This window comes from Erythrolamprus reginae, chromosome Z (assembly GCF_031021105.1).
Source record: "Erythrolamprus reginae isolate rEryReg1 chromosome Z, rEryReg1.hap1, whole genome shotgun sequence".
Classification (NCBI taxonomy): Eukaryota; Metazoa; Chordata; class Lepidosauria; order Squamata; family Dipsadidae; genus Erythrolamprus; species Erythrolamprus reginae.
In genome coordinates this window covers 1,523,569-1,538,344 of record NC_091963.1, presented here as the reverse complement: position 1 = coordinate 1,538,344, position 14,776 = coordinate 1,523,569, and the positions used below count along the sequence as shown (strand labels likewise).

The window sequence follows — 14,776 nt, the reverse complement described above, 5'->3', positions numbered from 1 at the left end:
GCTTGTGTTGTATGTTTTTAAAATAATGGGGTTTTAGATATTTTCTTTTAAATATTAGATTTCTTCGTTCTACACTGTTTTATTATTGTTGTGAGCTGCCCCGAATCTGCGGCATACAAATCTAATAAATTATTATTCAATTAAAATTAATTATTATTATTTTAATCTGCATCACATTCTTGTTTTAATGAATTATTCCATCCGTTTTCTAAACCTGTAACTCATTCGGACTCAACCCAATAGGCGAGTTGGATGACATGCTCACAATTTAATGAATGTAAATTGAGAGCAAACCTCCCTCCCTCCTGTTGGGGCCTGTCTGCATCCTGCGCAGCTAATCGCGGATTCTGAGGATGGAGGGACGGGTGTGGGTTGGTATCCTAGGCCGGCATACGTGGCACCCAGGTCTGATAGCGAGAAGGTCGGAGAGGTGGAGAACCAGAGGCTGAAAGCCAATCAGGGCCTGTTGCACCTCCAGAGATGCACATGAGTGACTCAGAAGAGGAGGAGCCTCTTATTGAGGCCAGAGTGCGCAGAGTTGCCAGAAGGCAGGAGTGGCTGAGCAGGAGGAGGTCTCTGCATGAATAGATCTATAGAACACTTGGTCACGCCTTTTGGATATTTAAGGGTTAGTCTTATGATGAGCAAGTGCAGGTGTCAACTTTCTAATGTGAGCGATGACCTGTTGGATTTGGCTCTTGGATTATTTAGGTGAATTACAAATTAAGAAGCTGAAATCTGTATCTCCAGGCTTCCTGCCAACTCAGTGTGAGTCATGTTAATTAGGGATCTGAGATCAAAGAGAGATTATTTGGGAGTTTCCAGTACTGCTTGAGACTCTAATGAGCCAGCTGTGATGAACGGACTTAGTTTTGGTTTTGCTGATGTCTTTTAACCCTCCTTGCTACTAAACTATTAGAAATTACAGGCTTACATCTTGTCAAATCCATGTGTGTGGACCTATTTCTTGGGTGGCTCATAGCCAGGACAGAACACCTCCTAGCATTGATGATGTTCCCTCGCTGGGTCATGAAACGTCTACAAGGAAGCAACCAAGCTCAGAGCACCAAGGTCCACCAAAATGTCAGACAGATTAGGAGATGACAAGAGGTGGACCTAGTTAAGCCTGGAAGCCTAAGTAAGGTCAACGCAGATAGATTCTTGGATGGAACACCACCAGGAAATCCACGGGCCAAAGGCAAGACCAGAAAATAAAAAGGAATGGAATGAAATAAAATAGAACAGAAATAGAAATAATAAAAATAGGAGTAATACAAGTTAGAAATAGAAATAGATACTTGAATGAAGAGTAGACTAGGAGGGAAGGGGAAGAGAGAATGATGCGTGGATGATTGAGTAGATAAAATGATTGATACAAATACTAAAGAGTGCAGAGAAGACAGAAGAAATAGACCGTAGATGGATGGATGGACAGGTTGATGGGTGGGTAGGTGGATGGATAGACAGACAGACAACATGGATAGATGGATGGACAGAGTGAGAGAGGGAGGGAGGGGGAGAGGAATGGAGGAAGGAGGGGACGGAGGGACAGAGAAAGAGGGAGGGAGAGAGAGGGAAGGAGAGATAGAGAGACAGAGAGAGGGGGGTAGAGATAGTCAGATAATAGATTCCACTTTTTAAGCAATTCAAAGCAGGATTAACTTTCGGGGGGGGGGGGAGAGGAAGGAAGGAAGAAATAATTTGCAAAAGTTTGCCCTGCAAAATACAAAGGGTGGGTGGGAATCCCAGGGCAAACTTACCATCAGTCAAAAGCTGGTGATTATTGTTTTTGTTTTTAAATCTGTTTTTCTCATTTTTCAACAGCTGTTATTCAGCCTGTTGGGAGCTGTGTTTAAACCACCATGTGTCCAGCCTGCATGCTTCATTGTTTCTTCCCGAGGGGGGGGGATGTCGGGGGGGGTTGGAATCAAACTTATTTCCTTTCCCGATGTGTTTCCGCTTCTGTTTTGAGTTTTTATTAATGGATCCCAAAATAATCTCCTTTCCCGTGGGCTTAAATGGGCCGGAATCGTTGCTGCAAACAAGCCGAGGTTTCTCCATGTCGGCTTGGCATGAGATACATATAGTCCTCAACTTAGGATGGTTTAGTGACCATTTGAAGAGATAGTGGCTTTTTCTCGGTTAACAACTGGCGCCAGCATCCTCTTGGTCACGCGATTAAATTGGGGAGGGTTGCCATAGTTATGACGGCCCCCATGCCCCGATTGTATGGTATGTTTGTATGTATGCTTTTTATATAATGGAGTTTTTAGGTTTTTTAATGTAAAATTGTTATTTTAGACTTTGATGTTAGATTTGTCATTGTATATTGTTTTTTTTATCACTGTTGTGAGCCACTCCGTGTCTGCGGAGAGGGGCAGCATACAAATCTAATTAATAATAATAATAATGATAAGAATAATAATAATAATGATGATAAGAATAATAATTTAAAAAGCGCCCAAATTCTGATCCCGCAGGCACAAGGAGGCGGCAACAACCATTAAGTGTGAACAACAGGAGACAACAACCATTAAGTGTGAACAACAGGAGACAACAAATTCAGGGTTAAATAAGGTCCAGGAGGGAAGTGTTTTTAATAGGAAGGTGAACACAAGAACAAGGGGACACAATCTGAAGTTAGTTGGGGGAAAAGATCAGAAGCAACGTGAGAAAATATGACTTGACTGAAAGAGTAGTAGATGCTTGGAACAAACTTCCAGCAAACGTGGTTGGTCAATCCACAGGAACTGAATTTAAACATGCCTGGGATAAACATAGATCCATTGTAAGATGAAATACAGGAAATAGTATAAGGGCAGACTAGATGGACCATGAGGTCTTTTTCTGCCGTCAGACTTCTATGTTTCTATGTTTCTATAAAATGAGACCGAACTCCCTGTAAAGTCTCACTTAGCAACATACATTTTGGACTACATTCGCGATGTAAGTCGAGGACGGCCTCTGTCATTTGAGCGGAGGAGCAAAACGGTTAATTGTGATCATGTTGCAAGAAATGGCTCCCTACAGCTAACAGGAATAATTCTGAACATCCTCCTAGCAATTAAAAATGCCGTGTCTTTATAAGCTGGATGACAGGCTATTATTAAAAAATAAATAATGATAATATCAAATTACCCAGCCGGAGGAAAAAATGAGTTTTTAATTCTAGTTTCTGCTTGAATAAACACACAACAGCCGCGGAATGAATTTAAATTTGGGGTTTTAAATTTAAGCTACTTCCAAATGAAGAGTCGGGAAACAGATGCAAGTTGGTGAATAAAAACTACACCAAATGTGGATTTTTCTTTTTACAAATTTCTATCACTACCCAAGACTTTTCAAGGAGTTTGGGTCCATTTTACAAATTTTCTTGGCCCCAGTTGTTAAGTGAATACTCTCACATGGTCGTTAAACGAATCTGCCTTTCCCATGGACGTCACAAAAGGGGATCGTGGGAATGCTGGAGGTTGCAACCGTCATAAACATGAGTTGTTAGCCGAGCATGTGAATTTGGATCCGGCAACATCAACGTGCTGTGTTGGTTGTAAGGATCAATAACGGTTGTGAGTCAATTTTTTCAATCCTGTTGCAACTTCGGTCGCTAAATGAACTGTTGTAAGTCAAGGACTCTCTGTACACCAGATATGGAGTTGTTGTGTAAGGACCGTCCTCGACTTACAATAACAATGGAACTCAAAATTTATGTTGCTGAGCATTTAATGGCCCAAAAATCATCAAGCTGACTTTTGTGCCTAAACCGGGACTAGAACTCCCAATCTCTTGATAATTGACCCAAAGTCACCCAGATTGTTTTCATGGATAAGGCGGGACAAACTCCCCATCTCCTGCTGATTGGCCAAAGTCACCAGCCAGTTTTTATGCTTAAAATGGGACTAAAACTCCCAATCTCCTAGTGATTGGCCCAAAATCACCCAGCAGGCTTTTTCACTCCTAAACCTGGAGCTAGAACTCCCAATCGCCTGGCAATTGACCCAGAAATATTATCAATGAGTTAAATCCTAGGTTGGCAGGCAGCAAACTGCAGGCATGACTCCAAATGTGGGAAAGAAGTAGGTTTACGGTCACAATCATCAGGAATGAGAAATTTCAGGATTAGATCCAGAGAAAAGAAGATTTGGGGTCTCTCTTAAAAAAGATTTCAACCTCGAAAAGCGGTTTAGGGAAAGGATTATGGCTTTTGAAGCCCATGAGCCTCTCTGGCCTGGACTCCAAAACTTAGAATTTTGACAGGCTGAAGTCCAACAGGTTTGTGAATCTATCCCAAGACCCAAAGAGCAGGAAAATCACAGTTGTTCACTGACTTGAAGACTCAGAATCCCCAGACTTTGCCCTTGCAAAGAATTTATTATCCATTGCTGCTTCTCCAGAACGTGAGAAAATATTATTTTACTGAAAGAGTAGTAGATCCTTGGAACAAACTTCCAGCAGACAGGGTTGGTAAATCCACAGTAACTGAATTTAAACATGCCTGGGATAAACATAGATCCATCCTAAGATAAAACACAGGAAATAGTATAAGGGCAGACTAGATGGATCATGAGGTCTTTTTCTGCCGTCAGTCTTCTATGTTTCTATGTTTCTATCCCTGGTTTGAATTCCTGGGATGGTAAAACCCAACCCACAACACCAACAATGACCACAAACAGTTCCTTTAGTGACAATTGGAAGAGATAACAGCAGTGACGGAGGTGATTTACAGCTGGTCCTCACACTTATGACCAGTCCTCACACTTATGGCCGGTCCTCACCCTTATGACTGGTCCTTGCACTGATCGCTGTTCTTCATACAGGTGCCCACACCTATGATAGGTCCTCACATTTATGACTGGTCCCTAAATTTATGGCCGGTTCTCACACTTATGACTGGTCCTCACACTTATGTCAGGTCCTTGCACTTATCACTGGTCTTCACACAGGTGCCCACACCTATGATAGGTCCTCACATTTATGACTGGTCCCTAAATTTATGGCCAGTTCTCACACTTATGACTGGTCCTCACACTTATGGCCGGTCCTCACACTTATGACTGGTCCTTGCACTGATCGCTGTTCTTCTTACAGGTGCCCACACCTATGATAGGTCCTCACATTTATGACCGGTCCCTAAATTTATGGCCGGTTCTCACACTTATGACTGGTCCTCACACTTACGTCAGGTCCTTGCATTGATAGCTGGTCTTCACACAGGTGCCCACACCTATGATAGGTCCTCCCATTTATGACTGGTCCTAACATTTCTGCTCCTCACATTTATGGCTGGTCCTCACACTTATGACAGGTGCCCTCCTTTATGACAAATCCTCCCATTTATGACCGGTTCTCAAATTTATGATTGGTCCTCACACTTATGACAAATGTCCACAGTTATGACAGATTCTCACACTCGGTCCAAACAAATGACTTTTCCTCGCACATATGACTGGTCATTGAACTTATGACAGGTACCCAGGTTTGTAACATGTCCTCACACTTATGACTGGTCCTCGCACTCATATCTGGTCTCACTCTAATGATCAGCTCGCACTTATGACCATCACAGCACATCCCCCATAGTTGCATGATCAAAATTTGGGTCCTTGCAAATCAATCTGCATTTATGTGATTGTCATTTGATTACAGGAGAAACCCGACTTGCTTCATGATGGTGATTCATTTAATGACTGCAAGGACTCGCTTAGGAACCAAGGCAAAAACATGACTCACTTAGTAACCAACTTGCTAAGCCAGGGATCGCCGTACTTGACAACTTTTAAAACTTATGGGCTTCTTGGCTTAAATTCGGACCAGAATATCTCCAGGACCCCCTTCTGCCGCACGAATCCCAGCGACTGGTTAGGTCCCACAGAGGGGGCCTTCTCCGGGTCCCATCGACTAAACAATGTCGTCTGGCGGGACCCAGGGGAAGAGCCTTCTCTGTGGCGGCCCCGGCCCTCTGGAACCAACTCCCCCCGGAGATTAGAATTGCCCCCACCTTCCTCGCCTTTCGTAAGCTCCTTAAAACCCATCTCTGTCGTCAGGCATGGGGGAATTGAGATATTCCCTTCCCCCTAGGCTTATAAAATTTATGCATGGTATGTCTGTATGTGGGATTGGTTTCTTAAATTGGGGTTTTTTACATTACTTTTAATATTAGATTTGCTCATATTGTCTTTTTACTGTTGTTAGCCACCCCGTGTCTACGGAGAGGGGCGGCATACCAATCAATCGAATGAATGAATGAAGGAAGGAAGGAAGGAAGGAAGGAAGGAAGGAAGGAAGGAAGGAAGGAAGGAAGGAAGGAAGGAAGGAATAAATAAATAAATAAATTTGCAGATTTCAACTCCCAGAATCCCTCAGCCATCTTCACCTACTGAGGAATGCTGAGAGTCGATGTTCACAAAGCCTTCAATTTGCAGACTTCGACTCCCAGAATTCAACAGTCATCTTGACAGGCTGTGGCATTCTGGGAGTTGAAGTCCACAAATTGGGAGACTTGTGGACTTCAACTCCCAAAATCCCACAGCCATTTTCACCGACTGAGGCATGCTGGGAATTGAAGTCCACAGGCCTTAAGCTCTCAACTCTAGAGACCTGCGTGCTAAGCGAGGGAAATCTGTGTCTCAATAGCGGCCATTAAGTTGAGGACTCCCTGTATCGAACTCCCAACAGGCACACTAAAAGATGGAGGGCTGTGCAAGACTCCTAACAACTGCCTGGGCCAAAGGATGGCCAGTCTCCACAGCTTCTGGTCGGCCCAGATGTGAGTTTGTGAGACGCACATCTGGAAACTGGTTAAAGAAGAAAGATAAAGGCAGCAATTCTCCCTCTGCAATTTCCCTTTTTTTTCCCATCGCTTCCTCCCAGCCGAGAAGCCGCACTCCTTAAAAGGAACATTCTTGCATATTATATGGCAACGTCCCAATTGTATCAGCTCCCTTTGGCCTCCAAAAATGAGCTAATTTCCCCCAAATTCCCTCTGACTTTTTTCCCACACCAGATGGGGGTGGTGGAAAAAAAGACCATAACCACAAAGTGACAATTTAGCTACAAGCTATTTTGACGCAAATCCAAATACAGTCACATCCAGAAATTCAGAAATTATAAATTCACATTCTCCTTTCCTCTGTTGCTCTGTGCAAGCTTTAAGCCGGGATGAAACTGAGATTACTTGTCCCTCCATTGTGTGCAGAAAGCAGAGATTTAGCTTAAACTGCCAGGGTTAACAATCACCATTTATGAATATTTCAAGGCTAAAGTTCTTTGCTTTCAAAAAAGTTTAACTTTTCTTTTTATTAAAAAAAGAGGTTTTAACCCAAGTAGACCTGAATAGATTTGGAATGAGTTGCACTAGAAGACCTCTAAAGTCTCTTCCAACTCTGGATTTCAGTAAGGGTCTCCTCCCTTCAGCAGGGGGTTAGACTAGAAGACCTCCAAGGTCCCTTTTTAACTCTTTTCTTCTGTGTTCCTGGAGACGGAAACTGAAAGAACTAAAAACACTAACAGAGGAGAATTTTTATAGTTTGGGATGGAATTGTGGTGTCCTTGGGCCTGTCTGACTGAGTGGTTTTCTTGGAGACGTTTTATGACCCAACTAGGGAATGTCATCAGTGCTAGAAAGAAATAGAGTGTACAGAGAGGAAGAGGAGGAGGGGGAAAGGAGGAGGGAGGGGAGGAAGAAGAAGAGAGGGAGGAGGAAGGATGGACTTTGGGTCCGTAGTGCTATCTGAGCTGGGTCGGTTTCTTGTGGACGTTTCATGACTCAACTAGGGAATGCCACCAATGCCAGGAAAAAATAGGATATGTAGAGAGGAAGAAGAGGAGGAGGAGGAATGGGAGAAGATGCAGGAAGACCAGGAAGCGGAGTGGGGAGAAATAAAATGACATGGAGGAGAAGGAAGAAGAGAAGGAAGGAGAGGAAAAAGGAGGAGGTGGAGGAAGCAGAGAAAGGAGCAGAGGAGGAAAAATATGGAGAGAAGGAGGAAGGGAGGAAGAGTAAAGGGAGGAGGAAGAGGAGGACAGGGAGGAGGAAGAGAAGAGGAGGAAAAGAAGGAAGAGGAGGAGGAAGGGGAAGAGAAGGAAGAGGTCGAAGTAGTGTCTCTCTAGAAGACAAAATATTCTCCAAACAAAAGTTGACCCTGAGTTCAGGCTTATACCGAAACACGCAACGTGGTTCCTACAACGATTAATAAGTCTTACCTTAAGACGAGAAACCTCCCTGGAGGTCTCGAAGTTCACAAATCAAGTGTTCTGCAAAAAAACAACAAAGAAAGGAAAATTGAAAAGGGGTGATTGGCTTTTCCAGAATTTCTTGTCTTCTGAATATTGCTTCATCGCCTTAACCCGTACGAGATTTTACCGTTTATTGTTAGCTTTCATTTTTGGAGGTGGGGTCCCGTTCGGCTTTTCCCGTGCTCGGAGGATCAGCGAGTTATTAAGGGAATAATCCAAATGACAAAGCTACTTAAAACGTTGTTCGGGATCAACTTTAATTAAGTTGAAACTCTTTATAGTGTTCCATTTACCAAATAGGTGAATAGGACAAAAAAGGGGGATTGCCCGGGATGGCTTAAGGTCATGTTTCCAAACTTTGGGGTAATCCTTGACTTATTATCACAATCGAGGCCAAAATTTCACTTGCTAAGGAGTCTTACAAGTGGAAAATGTAGTTCTTTTATGGTTAGTCCTCGATTTATGACCAAAACCAAGCCCAAAATTTAACCTGTTAAGCAATCGTACTAACAGAAAAATTAATTCTTTAATAGATAATCCTCAATTTACAACAACTTCGGGGTCAAAATTTCACTTGCTAAAGAGTGTTACAAGCAGAAATTTTAATTCTTTTGTGATAGTCCTTGATTTACAGCCAAAATTTAACATGTTAAGCAATCTTACAAGTGCAAAATTTAATTCTTTTATGGGTAGTCTTCAACTTATGACCAAAATCTAGAGCAAAATTTAACACATTAAGTGATCTTATGAGCAGAAATTTTAATTCTTTTATAGGTAGTTCTCAATTTATGACCAAATTGAGCCCAAAATTTTGCTAAAGGATCTTATGAGCAAAATTTCTTTTGTTTTGTAACTAGTCTTTACTTTCAACACCAATCAAGCCCTAAATTTAAATATGTTATGGAGTCTTACAAGGAGAAAATTTATTTCTTTTATATAGTCCTCAATTTACGACCACAAAATTTAACTTGCTAAAGGGTCTTACGAGTTGAAAAATTACTTCTTTTATGACTTATCCTCAACTTACAACAACAGAGCCCAAAATTTATCTGGCTAAGCCCCTTACAAGGAGAAAATTCATTTCTTTTCTAGTTAGTCATTGAATTACATCTGCAATTGAGGCCAAAATTTAAATCACCTAAAAGGATTTTAGGGGCAGAAAATTTAATGCTTTGATAGGTAGTCCTCAACTTATGATGAAAATTGCAATCAAAATTTAACAAGCTAAGCGATCTTACGAGGAGGAAATTTGTTTTTTAAGTAGTAGTCCTCAACTTATGACCACAAATCGAGCCCAACATTTCTGTTGCTAAACAAGGCATTTAATAAGTGACTTCAGTGCCGTTGTTAAGTGAGTCAAACGATTATTCAGTGCTGTTGTCACTTTGAACAGTCATGAAACAACCGGTCTTAAATTGAGGACTACCTTATGAGAATTTTTTTTCGTATTGTATGTGGAAAAAAACAACCCTTTCTGATGTATTTTTCATCATTTATTCCTGTGAGTCACTCATCCCCCACAACCATCTAATCAAAAATACATAGACAAATAAGTATTAAGCTGTTGACTTTTATCATTTTAGAGATTTATTTGAGATTATCCTTGAAGGCTGAAAAATGACTCATTTTCTTTCTTTCTTCTCTCTGTCCTTCTTTCTTTCTCTTTTTCTATCTCATTTCCTGCCCTCCCGCCATCCCTTTTTCTTTCCTTTCTTTCTCTCCCAATTTTTCTCTTTCTTTTTCTCTATTTTTTTTTCTTTCTCTCTCTTCCTCTTTCCTTTCTTTCTCTTTTCTTCTTTCCTTTCTTTTCCTGCCTTTTCTCTTTTATTCTCTATCATTTTTCTCTCCCTCCTTTTTCTTTCTTTCTCCAGCTTTTTCTTTCTCAATCTTTTATCTCTCCTTCCTTCCCACCCTTTCTTTTTTCTTTTTCCCTTTCCCTTTTTCTTTCTGTCTGCTGACTCCCTCTTTCCCTTCCTCCCTCTTTCTTTCCTTTCTTTCTCAGTACTTCATTCCCTCCCTCTTTCCTCTCCTCTTCTTTTTCTTCCTTCCTTTTCTCTCCCCCTCTCTCGGTTTCTTTCTCTCCTTCATTCCACCCCTCCCTTTTCCTTTCTATCAATCGTGATTGTTTTTTCTTTTCTTTTTTCTTTTCTTTCTTTCTTTTTTCCCTCTCTTTCTTTCCCTTTATCTCTCTTTTTCTCTCTTTCTTTCTCCTCTTTTTCTCTCCCCTCTCCCTTTGTTTCTTTTTCTCTCTCACACACACTCCCATTCTTTCTTTCTCTTTCTTTTTTTCCTTTCTCTTTCTTTCTCATTTTTAATTTTTAAGACACAAAATTTTGGGGTTTATCCACAACAGAGGTTCCAAGCTGGCTGAGCCCCAAAATTGACAGCCTGGATCCCTGCAAAAATTAAGCTTAGCATCTGCTTGGTTTAACAGCTGTGATAAGCCTAGATGCTGGCACAAAGCCACATGAAAACGCAGGGAGTCCTCGACTTATGACCAACACAGACCCCAAAATTATAGCTGCTAAGCCCAGACAGTTGTTAAGTGAGCTTTGCCTCACTTTACAACCTTCCCCGCAGTGGTTGTTAAATACATCAGTGCAGTTATTTGTAAAAGTCAATCCCTGTTACAAGAGGGTCCTCAACGTACAACTGCAAACGGAGCCCAACATTTCTGTTGCTAAGTGAGACAGTCCTTAAGTGGGTTGTGCCCTATTTTACGACCTTTCTTGCTGCAGGTTGTTAAGTGAATCCCTGCAGTCAGCAGAGTGGTCGTAAAGCGAATCTATTGAATTTGTTTGACTAAAGGTCGCAAAAGAGCAATGCATGACCCTGAGACAGTCATAAATATGAGTCAAGTTGCCAATTGTCTGAATTGTGATCACCTGACTGTGATGCTGCAACGGTCGTTGTGTGAAAAATGATCATGTCCTTTCTGCACAGCCATTGTAACTTAGCAAACAGTCACTAAGCAAATTAAGTCAAGGACGATCTGTATTTTAATTTAATGTTGCAACCCCACTTTAAAAGCCACAACAATTTGACACAACAACTTTTCGGGACCCAAACTTACCGTTCTGTGTTATTTGCGTAGTTCCCTTCCAATCCCATGACACAATCCAACACACATACACAAATGATGGAAATATAGTTTACAATGTGTGTGTTGGCACCCTTGATCAGTTGTGAGTACCAACACATAGCTCACTGTAATGTGTGAGAGGATTGGTTTGTGAGTCCACACAAAACTACACACAACCACAAAAAACCCCAACCACAAACATAGAAACATAGAAGACTGACGGCAGAAAAAGACCTCATGGTCCATCTAGTCTGCCCTTATACTATTTCCTGTATTTTATCTTACAATGGATATATGTTTATCCCAGGCATGTTTAAATTCAGTTACTGTGGATTTATCTACCACGTCTGCTGGAAGTTTGTTCCAAGGATCTACTACTCTTTCAGTAAAATAATATTTTCTCACGTTGCTTTTGATCTTTCCCCCAACTAACTTCAGATTGTGTCCCCTTGTTCTTGTGTTCACTTTCCTATTAAAAACACTTCCCTCCTGGACCTTATACCCTTTAATATATTTAAATGTTTCGATCATGTCCCCCCTTTCCCTTCTGTCCTCCAGACTATACAGATGGAGTTCATTCAGTCTTTCCTGATAAGTTTTATGCTTAAGACCTTCCACCACAAAGTTATATACTGCTTAAAAAGATAAAGGGAAGACTCAAATAACATCCTAGATCTGAATGAATGAAATATTGTCACTGAATACTTTGTTCTGTACAAAGTTGAATGTGCACAACAGCGTGTGGAATTGACTGTCAATCAGCGTTGCTTCCTAAGTGGACAGTTCAATTTCATAGAAGTTTGATTTGCTTGGAGTTATATTCTGTTGTTTAAGTGTTCCCTTTATCCTTTTGAGCAGTGTATAATGGAGAGAAATGGGGAATGCTGGGAGTTGAAGTCCTTCCCTCTTCAAGGCATGCCGGCTAGGGGATTCTGGGAGTTGGAGTCCCCCTTTTTAAACTATGCTGGTTTAAGTGGCTGCAATCCAGCTTTGCACACTGGGATCCAAAAAATTTACTCCCACGTAACGACACACAGCCCTTGAATGCACAGGCCGTGTTCCAGATATGCGACGCTTCAGCCAAGCAATTAAAAAAAGATTTTTTCCAGCCACCCAAGGCGAGAACATTTTCCGACCATGCTGTGTGTTGCCATAACAAGCCTCAGCGGTGAGTATCCGCTCCTAAAGTAACTACAGTCTCAAAATGGGTGAGCAGTGTGGTCGGGCAGTAGGAAAAGCAAGTAGGATGCTTGGCTGCATAGCTAGAGGTATAACAAGCAGGAAGAGGGAGATTGTGATCCCCTTATATAGAGCGCTGGTGAGACCACATTTGGAATAATACTGTGTTCAGTTCTGGAGACCTCACCTACAAAAAGATATTGACAAAATTGAACGGGTCCAAAGATGGGCTACAAGAATGGTGGAAGGTCTTAAGCATCAAACGTATCAGGAAAGACTTCATGAACTCAATCTGTAGAGTCTGGAGCAGTGTTTCCCAACCTTTTTTGAGCCGCGGCACATTATTCATGTTTTCAAAATCCTGGGGAAACCTGGGGGGGGGCTGGCTAAAGAAAAGTTTGGACAAAAAAAAATATCTCTTCCTCCATTTCACTCTATTTCTCCCTCCCTCTTTCTCTCTCTTCCTTCCTTCCCTTCTTTCTCTCCATCCCTCTTTCTTTCTTTCTCTCTTTTTTGCTCTCTTTCCCTCTCCCTCCTTCCCTCCCTCTATGTCTTTCCCTCTCCCTCCTTTCCCCCTTTCTTTCTCTCTCTCTTGCTTTCTTTCCCTCTCTTTCTCTTGCTTTCTTTCTCTCTCATTCTCTCTCCCCTCCTTTTTCTCTCTCTCTCTTTCTCTCTCGTTCACCACGCCAGCAACAGAGAGAAAAAGAAAGAGCGAGAGAGAGCCGGAGAGAGAGTGGAGTGCGCAGCAGCCATCAGCCTCCTCGCCCTCCCAGACGTCCCCAGCACCCGGCCTCGCGCCGCCTCCCGTTAGCCCGGCCGACTTTTCCATGCTGCCGTTTTCTCTTCATGGCGCAAAGCCACACAGTCCCGGACTCCCGGATCGCTCGCTTCTCCAGCCAGCGAGGCGCTTTCCTGGGCAGATGGCTTTGCTGACCGGAGAAGCGAGCGATCCGGGAGTCCGGGACTGTGTGGCTTTGCGCCATGAAGAGAAAACGGCAGCAGGGAAAAGTCGGCCGTTTTCTCTTCATGGCGCAAAGCCACACAGTCCCGGACTCCTGGATTGCTCGCCCCAAGGCAGGAGGCGGCGGCGGAGGAGAGGGGGCGGATCGCGCCCCAAGGCTTGAAGCGGCGGCGGCCGAGAGGGGGCGGATCGGGCGGGCAATGGGGCAGGGCGGAGAAGCCAGGGGCGCATTTGGCCGGAGGCACCGTGGGGAGGCAGGGGCAGCCGCGGCTCCCTTTACTCCTACTGCCGCACCTCCCTGCCCCTGCCTCCTTTTTCCCGCCTTCCTTCTTTGGGGCCCAGCAGGAGAACGCCGGATACGGCGGTCCGGCACCGGCAGCGCCCCACCCAGCTGGAGCTTCCTAGGGGTGGCGCGGCACACCTGACGGTGTCTCGCGGCACACTAGTGTGCTGCGGCACACCGGTTGGGAAACGCTGGTCTGGAGGACAGAAGGAAAAGGGGGAACATGATCGAAATATTTAAATATGTCAAAGGGTTAAATAAGGTCTAGGAGGGAAGTGTTTTTAATAGGAAAGTGAACACAAGAACAAGGGGACACAATCTGAAGTTGGTTGGGAGAAAGATCAAAAGCAACGTGAGAAAATATTATTTTACTGAAAGAGTAGTAGATCCTTGGAACAAACTTCCAGCAGACGTGGTTGGTCAATCCACAGTAATTGAATTTAAACATGCCTGGGATAAACATATATCCATCCTAAGATAAAATACAGGAAATAGTATAAGGGCAGACTAGATGGACCATGAGGTCTTTTTCTGCCGTCAGTCTTCTATGTTTCTATGTTTCTACTACTGGTTTCAAGGGGAAGGCTAGATATGGCTGCCCACTGCAGCTAATCCTCCACTTATGGCCACTTGTTTAGTGGCCATTCGAACTCACAACGGCACTGTAAAACAAGACCTGGGGCTGTTTCTCACACTTACGTCCGCTGCAGCCTCTGCATTTATTGAACACACACAAACAGTGCTCGAGTTACGACGGACGATCAGACCAGGATTTCTGTCGACAGGAATGTTTTGTCCCATTTTGCAACCTCTCACGCCACCGTTGTTAAACGGAGCACTGCGGTACAGTCACACGTTAAGCAAATCCATTTTCCTCATTCATTTGACCTGTCAATGCGGTCACAAAATGAGATTGTGTGGCTCTGGGAAACACCAACGTCGTAAATATGAATTATGCCCACACGGCAAGTCCAAAATTTTGGTTGTTAAGAGAGACATTTGTTATGTAATTTGCCCCCCCCCTCAATTATGACCTTCC

At 43.0% G+C, this 14,776-nt stretch overlaps 1 protein-coding gene across 1 annotated transcript in view; it reads right to left on the bottom strand.

The window, feature by feature from the left end:
• LOC139153215 (microtubule-associated protein 2-like) overlaps positions 1-14,776 on the bottom strand; it is a 157,849-nt gene that overhangs the window by 118,705 nt on the left and 24,368 nt on the right. Inside the window, exon 2 of the mRNA XM_070726858.1 lies at positions 8,200-8,250. The gene's annotated coding sequence lies outside the window, so the exon portion shown is untranslated. The remainder of the gene's footprint in view (positions 1-8,199; positions 8,251-14,776) is intronic.